The following is a 10,347-nucleotide window of genomic DNA, read 5'->3' as shown; positions in this document are numbered from 1 at the left end:
AAAGAAAGAAAGAAAGAAAGAAAGAAAGAAAGAAAGAAAGAAAGAAAGAAAGAAAGAAAGAAAGAAAGAAAGAAAGAATCATGAACCATGTAGTCTTTATACAAATGGGCTGTTGGAAATTGAGAAAATCCCAAAGTCTGAAGTCACCCAAATGATTAGTAACTATTAGGACAGATAGTATTCAGGCTTCTCAATTTCCATTACCAGACTTTTTTTTTTTAAAGATTTTATGTATGTATTTATTAGAGAGCATGTGCACATGAGCGGGGGGGGGGGGGGGGGGGGGGGGGGGGGGGGGAGGGGAGCAGAGGGAGAGGGACAAATAGACTCAGCACTGAGCAAGGAGCCCAGTGTGGGGCCCTACCCCATGACCCCAAGATCATGACCTGAGCCAAAATCAAGTTAGACACTCAACCGACTGAGCCACCCAGGCGCCCCTGCATTAATCAGACTTTTTTATGTTATGTTGCTTCTCTACTGGGAAGGAGAAGTAAATTTCTCAACAACATCAATAATATCTAATGTTCATTGAATGGCATGTGCCAGGCAGGGTTCTAGGCTCTTTAAATGTATTAACATATTCATAACCGCTCTCTAAGATAGATAGCTCTGTTGCCTCCTTTCCGAGGTGAGAACAAAGAGGTTAAATAACTTATGCTAGGGTTTAGAAGTAGGAAATGGCAATGCTGGTATTTGAGCCCTGGCAGGGGGTCCAAACAGAACACATAACGATCAATATTACCTCTGATAGACCATTCCATGCTGGTACTGTGGAGACCAGCTGAACTCCCACCATGCTTTTGTGCAGGTGCTGTCACATTTGAGTCCTGCTTATCTACCAGATAAAGTCCAACTCAGTAGGCACATATGAGGCTCTTCCTGTGTCCTTTTGTGCTTTATCTTCTTCCTCCTTCCATCAGTCACCTTAAACTCCAGTTTTATTCAATTGCCATTTTCTGGACATTCCATGGTAACTTATTCCTTCTTAATTTTGTAATGGTTATTTCCCTACTTGAAGAATCCTTTTCTGTATTGTCTCCTATTCAGTTTTTAAAAACCCTTGTTAATGATGAGTCACCTCCTATGATATTGCCACTTTGTATTTGTCCTTTGATTTTAGATGAGCTGTATTCTCCATTCTGTCATAGGGTTCAGGATTCTTATTCTTTTCTCTCTTAAAAAAAAAAAAAACAACTGGGTTATTTTCTTTTTAAGATTAGATTCATATTTTTAATTGAAATATAATTAACATACAATGTCTTTGTTTCAGGTATACAACATATTGATTCAACAGTTCTATACATTGCTCAATGCTCACCATGACAAATGTAGTTACCATCTATCACGATGCAACATTATTTTTTAAAATTGATTTGTAATCTTTTTCTTTGCTGTATATGAATTCTTTGTTAGATACATATATTGCAAATATCTTCTATGGCTTACTTTTTCACCCTGGTAATGGTATTTTTTTGATAAACAGAAGTTCTTCATTTTAACATAGCCCAATCTTTTAAGGTTAGCTATTTCAGAGTTTCTTGGAGGAAATATTCGCCTATCCTAAGATTTATTGGCTTTTAGAAGTTTTATTTTATCTTTCATATTTGGGTATACAAATCCTTCCAGTATTGATTTATATGTATGATGTGAGGTCAGGGTCCATGTTAATGTTTGTACGAAGATCTAGTTGACCCAGCACCTTTAATTGGCAAATCATCCTTCCCATGCTGTACTACAGTGTCACTATTGCCCTAAATCATGTAACCACTTATATATACTGGTATATTTCTGGTCTCTGTTCTGATGATCTGTTTTCTATCCTTGTGCCAAGACCAAAGTATTTTAGTTACCATAGCTTTATAGTAAATCTCTCTGTTTAGTAGTGTAAGTCCTCTGTTGTTTTCATTTTTTTCTCCTGGTATTGCCCTGGCTATTCTAAATCCTCTGCTTTTCTGTAGGAATTTTAAAATCATCTTGTCAATTAAAAAAAAAATCTGAGATTTTCATTGACATTACGTAGAACAGTTTGAAAAGAATTGGACTTTACAATATTGAATCATCCAATCCATGAACAAGGTATATCCCTTCTTGATACCTTAAAAGTTTTTTGTTCTAATTTTTTTTTGTCTTCTTTACTAGTATATAGAATTGTGTGTGTGTGTGTGTGTGTGTTTTGACTTGGGTCCAATGACTTGATAAATTCACTTATTCAATCCAGTACTTTGTATATAGATTATTTGGAATTTTCTACCTATATCATCATATCTATAAATAATGAGTTTTATTTTCTCATTTAATTTTCAAAGTTTTTGATTACCTTATTACATTGCTAGGTCTTCCATTACAATGTTGGATATAACATGAAATATGAATAGTGCTTCCTGTGGAATTTTTTCTTAAACTCATTTTAATTGTAAAGTCAACTGACTTTTTTTTTTTTTTTTAAGATTTTATTTATTTATTTGAGAGAGAGAGAGTGAGAGAGAGAGAGAGAGCACAAGAGGGGGGAGCGGGAGAGGGAGAAGCAGACTCCCTGCTGAGCAGGGAGCCCGATGCGGGACTCGATCCCGGGACTTCAGGATCATGACCTGAGCCGAAGGCAGTCGCTTAACCAGCTGAGCCACCCAGGCGCCCCAAGTCAACTGACTTTTAATGTTGTTTGTTTAAAGATCATGTGTTTTTTTCTATTTTAAGATTTTCTTCTCTTATTTTCAGTAGCTTTAATATGATGTAACTACATGAGCATGTATTTTTCATTTTTTTTTTCTCTTGGACATATTAAAGCTTCTTGAGTCTGTGTCTTAATGTATTCCTGTTGTTTAAATATCTCAGCTGGCATCTCTTCAGATATTGCTTCTGCCTTATTCTATTTCTCCTCTTCTAGGAATTCTAATTAGAGGTATGACATACATCTTTGTTTCTTTATTTAAAACATCCCATATAAATTTCATACTCATTTTTGTAATTTCCATAACTTTCTTTGTACTTCATTCTGGGTATTTTCTGTATAGTTATCCTTAAGTTACTGTCCCTTCTTCATTTGAGTATTATTTACTATTAAACTCATCCATTGAGTTCTTAATTTTGGTATTGGTATTTTTCAGTCATGTAATTCTTGAATGCCTAAATAACAGTTACTTTAAAGTCTGTTTATGATAATACCAATATCTGGATCACCTACAGGTCTGTTTCTGTTGTTTGTTTTTTCTCTTGGTGTTTGTTCATTTGGTTCTGTCTTCTCATGTGCTTGGGATTTTTTGATTGAATGCTGGATATTTAGTATAAAAAATTGCAGAGGTAATCTCCTTTAGACAGGATTTAGTTTTCTTTGGGTTGACAGCTAAAGTAAGATTAGATCCTCTTATTCCAGATAGGGATTGAGATATAATGAGGCTGAGATTTAGTCTTTCAGAATAGTGGTCTATCTCCAGTTTTCCCTTACTCTTAGGGTAAGGATTTCCTTTAAACACTGAAGGTGTTTACAGGGGCCTTTTTCTTAGAAGAATCTGAACTCCAATGTGATTGTCAAAAACATTCTTAAGCTTTTTCCCCTCTTACCAACTTCCTTCTGTTTGGTTTCTTACCCTTTTACTCAGTGAGAAATTTAGGATTTGGCAAGTGTCTTAAGGGCAATACCACAAGGAATCTTGAGTTCACTTTATTGTGATTCCCTTTGCTCTGTGATAAGGGGTTATTGAGTCCTTTTTGCCTTTGTGGTACTGGCCTCCAGTTTTGTTTGTTTTCTCTATCCCTCTGAGATTGCTGGAAGGTCTTCACCATATCTTACCTTGCTACCTGTGCCTTGCTCTGAATTGGCAAATGTGTAACTGTTAGGTGAAAAAGTGGCAGGAAAAATTTGTCTTACTTTGTTATTTCTCTTCTATCTATGATCTTGGCCCCACAAATACTGGCTGCCTTAATTATTTTTTTCTGGACCTTATTTCCAGTAGGAGAGTTGGTCTAATAAAATTATCGTTAGAGAAATCCCTTTTATTTTATTTTGAATGTATTAGGATGATTAAATATCACAAAATCTGTAGGTGAATTTAAGAAAAAAATAGCACACATATCAGATACATATTAAAGGAGTTTAAAATAAAAACCATTGATAGTGTTCACTTCAGCAGCACATATACTAAAATTGGAATGATACAGAGAAGATTAGCATGGTCCCTGTGCAAGAATGACATGTAGATTCATGAAGCATTCCATAATTTTGCTGGATGGGGGATGGGCCTTAAGGAAGGCATTTGTTGTGATGAGCACTGGGGTGTTATATGTAAGTGATGAATCACTGAATTCTACTCCTGAAACCAATATTGCACTGTATGTTACTAACCAAAATTTAAATAAAATTTTTTAAAAATGATAAGCTATCACTATTTAAATGTTTAGAGGGTGCCTGGGTGGCTCAGTTGGTTAAGCGACTGCCTTCGGCTCAGGTCATGATCCTGGAGTCCCGGGATCGAGTCCCACATCGGGCTCCCTGCTCAGCAGGGAGTCTGCTTCTCCCTCTGACCCTCCTCCCTCTCGTGCTCTCTGTCTCTCATTCTCTCTCTTGCAAATAAATAAAATCTTATAAATAAATAAATAAATAAATAAATGTTTAGAAAAAAATATTTAGAATTTCTGTCTAATACAAAAATATAGATATTAACCATTCAGTGAATCAGTTAAAGGCTAGTTTTATTTTATTCTTCTTTTGAGCATTTCCAATATTTTTATGAATGGAAACCATCCTGTGTCTTATTTTAACTTCTCATGCCCTTACTTTGTCAACATTTCTCTGTATAATGCATGTCATGAAACTCATTATTTTAACCAGTATTCCAAAGAAATTTTGTCTGTATAAGCTACAGATGATAAATTCTTGTGCTTAGAGTACTACTCAAAATAGTATACATGTAAGAATATGTTTAGGTATAGATATGCTACCTATGTAAGGATGGACATTCATGTGTATCTATGAGGGGATAGGTACAGACTTTCAGTTTTGCATGTTTAAAATATTAGAGAGTCCTTGAAAAACACTTACAAATGTTTAACTGGGAAACTTAATAGGGCTTACGTGCTCTTAGGTTTAAAGTCTTAAAAAATTAACTCTATGTGTCACAAATATCATATACAGCCGTATATAATTTAGTAATAGTACTTTATATATATAACTTTTATATTTTAACTGTTTCAGTTAAACTTATTTTTTTAAACAAAAGTATATAATGCCATAATCTATTCAAAACATGAAGATGAAAGCAACCCTGAGTGAAACCAAAAACAAGAATTTTATAGCATTATGTTCTTTACAGTTGTGTTCTCGAAAACATGTTTGGGAAACTGTAATATTAATTTTTTTCAAGTGTATGTTTACTTCATCTTTTTTCCAAAAACATTTGCCACATTCAAACAGTAAATGTATTCATTGAGCCAAGTATACTAATCTTTCTCTCTTTGTAAGTTACATTCCAAGTAGTTTATTTCAGTTAACAGTCCAATTTAAAAAAACATGCAGCTCATTCCTAAAATAAAAGATTGCCCTGTCAGCTGCCACTTTATGTTTTTGTAAAAGTAGACCAATTCTGATTCAATCAACATAGGTTTTAGGATTTATTTACATAGTTTCACAGTAGCAAAATCCCTGGAGCTCAAAGTCACAGATTTCCCAGAGCTTAGTTTCACATAAGTATGTGCGTCCACATTGTTTTATTTTTTTTATTTTTTATTCTTTGGTTTATTTAAATTAATAATTCCAGTATAGTAAACAGTGTGTTTTTTTTAAATTTTATTTTGTTATGTTATGTTAATCACCATACATTACATCATTAGTTTTTGATGTAGTGTTCGTGATTCATTGTTTACGTATAACACCCAGTGCTCCATCCTGGTGATGGGTATTAAAGGGGGCACGTATTGAATGGAGCACACTGTTTTATTTTTAAAGGTGATATCAAAGAAATTGAGAGGTCAAACAATTATTTAAAATAATAGTTCAGGAAATGTGACCCAGAGAATGCACTCACGTGTTACTCGTGTTACTCCCCTCAACACCAGAAGTAAAAAAAGTCCATTTTTTCCCCCTGGTTACTACTGAAGAAACTGGTACAGATTGCTGTAACTATGTAACAATATACTCAACTCATGTGGTCATATTAACTGAGAAGAAACAGTGATAACAATTTTTTAAAAATTACGCATTTATCATGGGGCTTAACATTTAAAACTGGACTGAATATCTTTGTTCTCAAATGCCAACGGCTGCTTTGATAAAATCCCCAAAGCTTCCTTCCCAACTGGGGACTTTCTAGGGGAATACCTTTAAGTTTCCAGCTCTTCCACCTCAAATGCTACCCTCTCTTCTAATCTGTTTTCTTCAGAGGAAAAAAAAAAGTCTCTGCTCTTGACCCACACCCCTGATATTCTATTACTTTGATTTTTGTTTTTGTTTTTTACTATAGTTGACACATGATGTTAGATTAGTTTCAGGTGTACAACATAGTGAATCAAGGACTGTGTATGTCATGTGATGCTCACCACAAGAAGTGTAGCTACCATCGGTCACAATACAGGTTACAACATCACTGACTATATTTTCTATGCTGTGTCTTTTTTTTTTTTTAAGATTTTATCTATTTATTTGAGAGAAAGAAAGAGAAAACAAGCAGGGGGAGTGGCAGAGGGAGAGGGAGAAGCAGGCTCCCCAATGAGCAACGAGCCCAATGTGGGGCTCGATCCCAGGACCCTGAGATCATGACCTGAGCCGAAGGCAGACACAACCAACTGAGCCACCCAGATGCCCCTGCTGTGTTTTTTTATTTCCATGACACTTATTCATTCCATAACTGGAAACCTGTATCTCCCAGTCCCCTTCACTCATTTGCACCCCCCACCAACTATCAGTTTGTTCCCTGTATTTAGAGGTCTGATTCTTCTTTGTGTTTTATTCATTTGTTTTTTAGATTCCACATATAGATAACATCATATGATATTTGTCCTTTTCTCTCTGATTTATTTTACTTTGCATAATATCCTCTAGGTCCATCCATGTTGTCCTAAATGGCAACATCTCATCCTTTTTTATGGATGAGTAATATTCCATTGTATATATATACCACATCTTTATCCATTTACCTTATTGACAGACATTTGAGCTGATTCCATATCTTGGCAATTGTAAATACTGCTGCAATAAACATAGGGATGCATATATCTTTTCAAATTAGTGTTTTCATTTTCTTTGGGTAAATATCCAGTAGTGGAATGATTAGATCCTATGGTATTTCTATTTTTAATTTTTTGAGGAATCTTCATACTGTTTTCCACAGTGGCTGTACTAATTTACATCCCTACCAAGAGTGCAGAAAGGTTCCTTTTTCTCCACATCCTTGCCACCACTTGCTATTTCTTGTCTTTTTGATTCTAGCCATTCTAACAGATGTGAGGTGATACCTCATTGTGGTTTTGATTTGCATTTCCCTGATGATTAGTGATGTTGAGTATCTTTTCATGTGTCACTTAGCTATCTGTATGTTTTGTTTTGTTTTGTTTTTGTAAAAATGTCTATTCAGGTCCTCTGGCCCATTTTTAATTGGATTATTATTATATATTACTTTATATATTTTGGGTACTAACCCTTTGTTGGATATATCATATGCAAAGAACTATTAGAAATAATAAATGAATTCAGTAAAGTTGCAGGATATAAAATTAGTACCTAGAAATCAGTTGTGTTTCTATACAGTAGTAATGAAGTGGCAGAAGGAGAAATTAAGAAAACAGTTCTATTTACATTTGCACCAAAAATAATAAACTTAGCCAAGGAGGTGAAAGATCTGCCTGTACTCTAAACTATAAAACATTGATGAGAGAAATTGAAGGTGATACAAGCAAATGGAAAGGTGTTCCATGCTCGTGGATTGGAAGAATTAATATTGTTAAAATGTCCATAGTACCCAAAGCAATCTATAGGTTCAGTGCAATACCTATCAAAATACCAATAATATTTTCCACAACACTAGAAAAAATAATGCTAAAATTTGTATGGAACCACAAAAAATTCTGAATAGCCAAAGCAATATGGAGAAAGAAGAACAAAGCTGGGGTATCACAATCTCAGACTTCAAGATATACTACAAAGCTGTAGTAATCCAAACAGTAAGGTACTGGTACAAAAATAGATCAGTGGAACAAATAGAGCCCAGGAATAAACCCACACTTATATGGTTAATTAATCTACAACAAAGGAGGCAAGGATATGCAATAAGGAAAAGACAGTCTCTAAAATAAATGGTGCTGGGAAAGCTGGAGAGCTACACACCAACAAATGAAACTGGCCCACCTTCTTACACCATACACAAACATAAACTCAACATGGATTAAAGACCTCAATATATGACCCGAAACCATAAAACTCCTAGAAGAGAGCAGAGGCAGTTATTTCTTTGACATTGGCCATAGCAACATCTTTCTGGATATGTCTCCTCAGGCAAGGGAAACAAAAGCAAAACTAAACTACCGGGACTACATCAAAATAAAAAGCTATTGCACAGTGAAGGAAACAGTCAACAGAATGAAAAGGCAACCTACAGAATGGGAGAAGCTATTACTTTGGTTTTTATACCTTTAATTTGTATTTATGAGTATTTCCTTTCTGCTTTCCAGTATAGCACTACTCTGGAGTGAATTGCTTGCCTCCATCCTGCTATCATTTCTTCTACCATTTTTTTTTATCTCTTATGTTTTAACCATTTATACTTCCTTAAGAAATAGTTTCCATCAAGTGTCTGTACTTCCTTATTTTTCTTTCCTCCCAGTCCTACAGTCTGGATTTCTCTTCCGTTCTTCTCCTCTATAGGTCGCTGTTGTCTGCGTGGTTGAGACACACTGGTGACCTTTTAGTCACCCTCAGTTTCTTCTGCTTTGCTGTCAGCTAGTGTCAACTTTTAATTCTCTTGCCATTAGTTTCAATGATATTTCTCTATTCATTCTTTTCCTGTACCTTTAACTGTTGTTTCTTAATGTTTCCCGAAAGGGAATGTTTCAAAGATTTTTCTCCTTGGGTCTGTTCTCTCTGTGCATTTTATTCCTTAGTGCTGCCTTCTACTTCACACCTTCAGCTACCAGTGCTATTTATGACTCTGGGCTGGCCTGTCTTCTGAACATTGGTCTTTAATTCTAGCTGACCATCCGGCGGCATCTTTACCTGTGTGGCCCATGGGACTCCTGATGCAATATGTCCAAAGTAACAGCTAGAAATCTATGAACTTCACTATACTTCCCCTCCTGTCATCTCTCGGTGAAAGGCATCATCACTTTCTTAGACACTGAGGCCATCATACTTTGGAATCACATATGATTCATCTCTCTCTCATCTTACCCAGTTCTGTGTGGACTGTACTTAGTGACTCCCTTCTAATGAAAACAACATGGCTGAAGTGATGGTGTGACCAGGTTACAAAAGACATAATGCTTATTCCTTGCTCCCTTTAATACTTTCTCTGGGGAAGCCAGCTTCTGTGACTTGAGGTCACTCAGCAGTTTATAGGTAAGCCCAAGGGGTGAGGAAATAAGACCTCCTACCAACAGACATGTAAGTGAAGTGTCTTGGAAGCAGATACGCCTTACCAGCCAATTCCAGGTGACCACAACCTTTGACTCTGAGTCAGAACCACTCAGTTAAGCTGCTCTCAAATTTTTCAACCACATAAACTATGAGATAATAAACATATGTTACTTTAAGCCACTAAATTTGGGGGGCAATTTGCTATGCAATGATAGATAACCAACACAGGAAGCCTGATGTCTGCTAATGAGATGAGATTCCTCCTTAGAATTCTCTTCATTTATACCACTGACGTGTTCCTTGACACTGTTTATTTGTATTGTAGTTACTCATCAACAAATTTTATACTTTGGTGAATTAGGGCAAATTTTTACAAGTCTGAACTCTTTAATAACTATGTAAATATATCAGAGCTTAAAATATGAACCAAATTTCTGTATCAATTCAGTAACAACACTTTGTCTTAAGAGATTCTAGATATAATTGTTTACCATCACCTGGTGGTTCTTAAAAGACATTCTCAGCATCTTAAGTTTCATATTTCCAATTATGTTATATGTCAACATCCATGAACCAATTAAAATACTGTAATTCTACTAAAGTTACAAGTTACAGGGCCAATTTCTAAATTAAATTCTAAGGTTGAGTACTTGCACAGAGTAATATAGATGGAAAGTGATTCTTTTTTATAAAAACCTAAAGTTTAGCACCAAGGATTCTTCTTTGATAACACTTATACGCAAAGAAATATAAAAAGGAATCTTAAAAAGTACTTTATAATGGACATTTAT

The 10,347-nt window shown here is 35.2% G+C and overlaps 1 protein-coding gene and 1 non-coding gene across 2 annotated transcripts in view; both read left to right on the top strand.

Moving 5' to 3' along the window:
* Positions 1-10,347, top strand: part of FAM83B (family with sequence similarity 83 member B) — a 62,960-nt gene that overhangs the window by 10,257 nt on the left and 42,356 nt on the right. The gene's annotated exons all lie outside the window — the stretch shown is intronic.
* LOC116635951 lies at positions 4,112-4,218 on the top strand. The gene has a single exon (XR_004300248.1). It is a non-coding gene; the product is annotated as a U6 spliceosomal RNA (small nuclear RNA).

Source organism: Phoca vitulina, unplaced genomic scaffold (genome assembly GCF_004348235.1).
Source record: "Phoca vitulina isolate PV1807 unplaced genomic scaffold, GSC_HSeal_1.0 scaffold11, whole genome shotgun sequence".
In the NCBI taxonomy this organism is placed as follows: domain Eukaryota; kingdom Metazoa; phylum Chordata; class Mammalia; order Carnivora; family Phocidae; genus Phoca; species Phoca vitulina.
The sequence above is the reverse complement of the archived record's forward strand: the minus strand, read 5'-3'. Positions and strand labels throughout refer to the sequence as shown.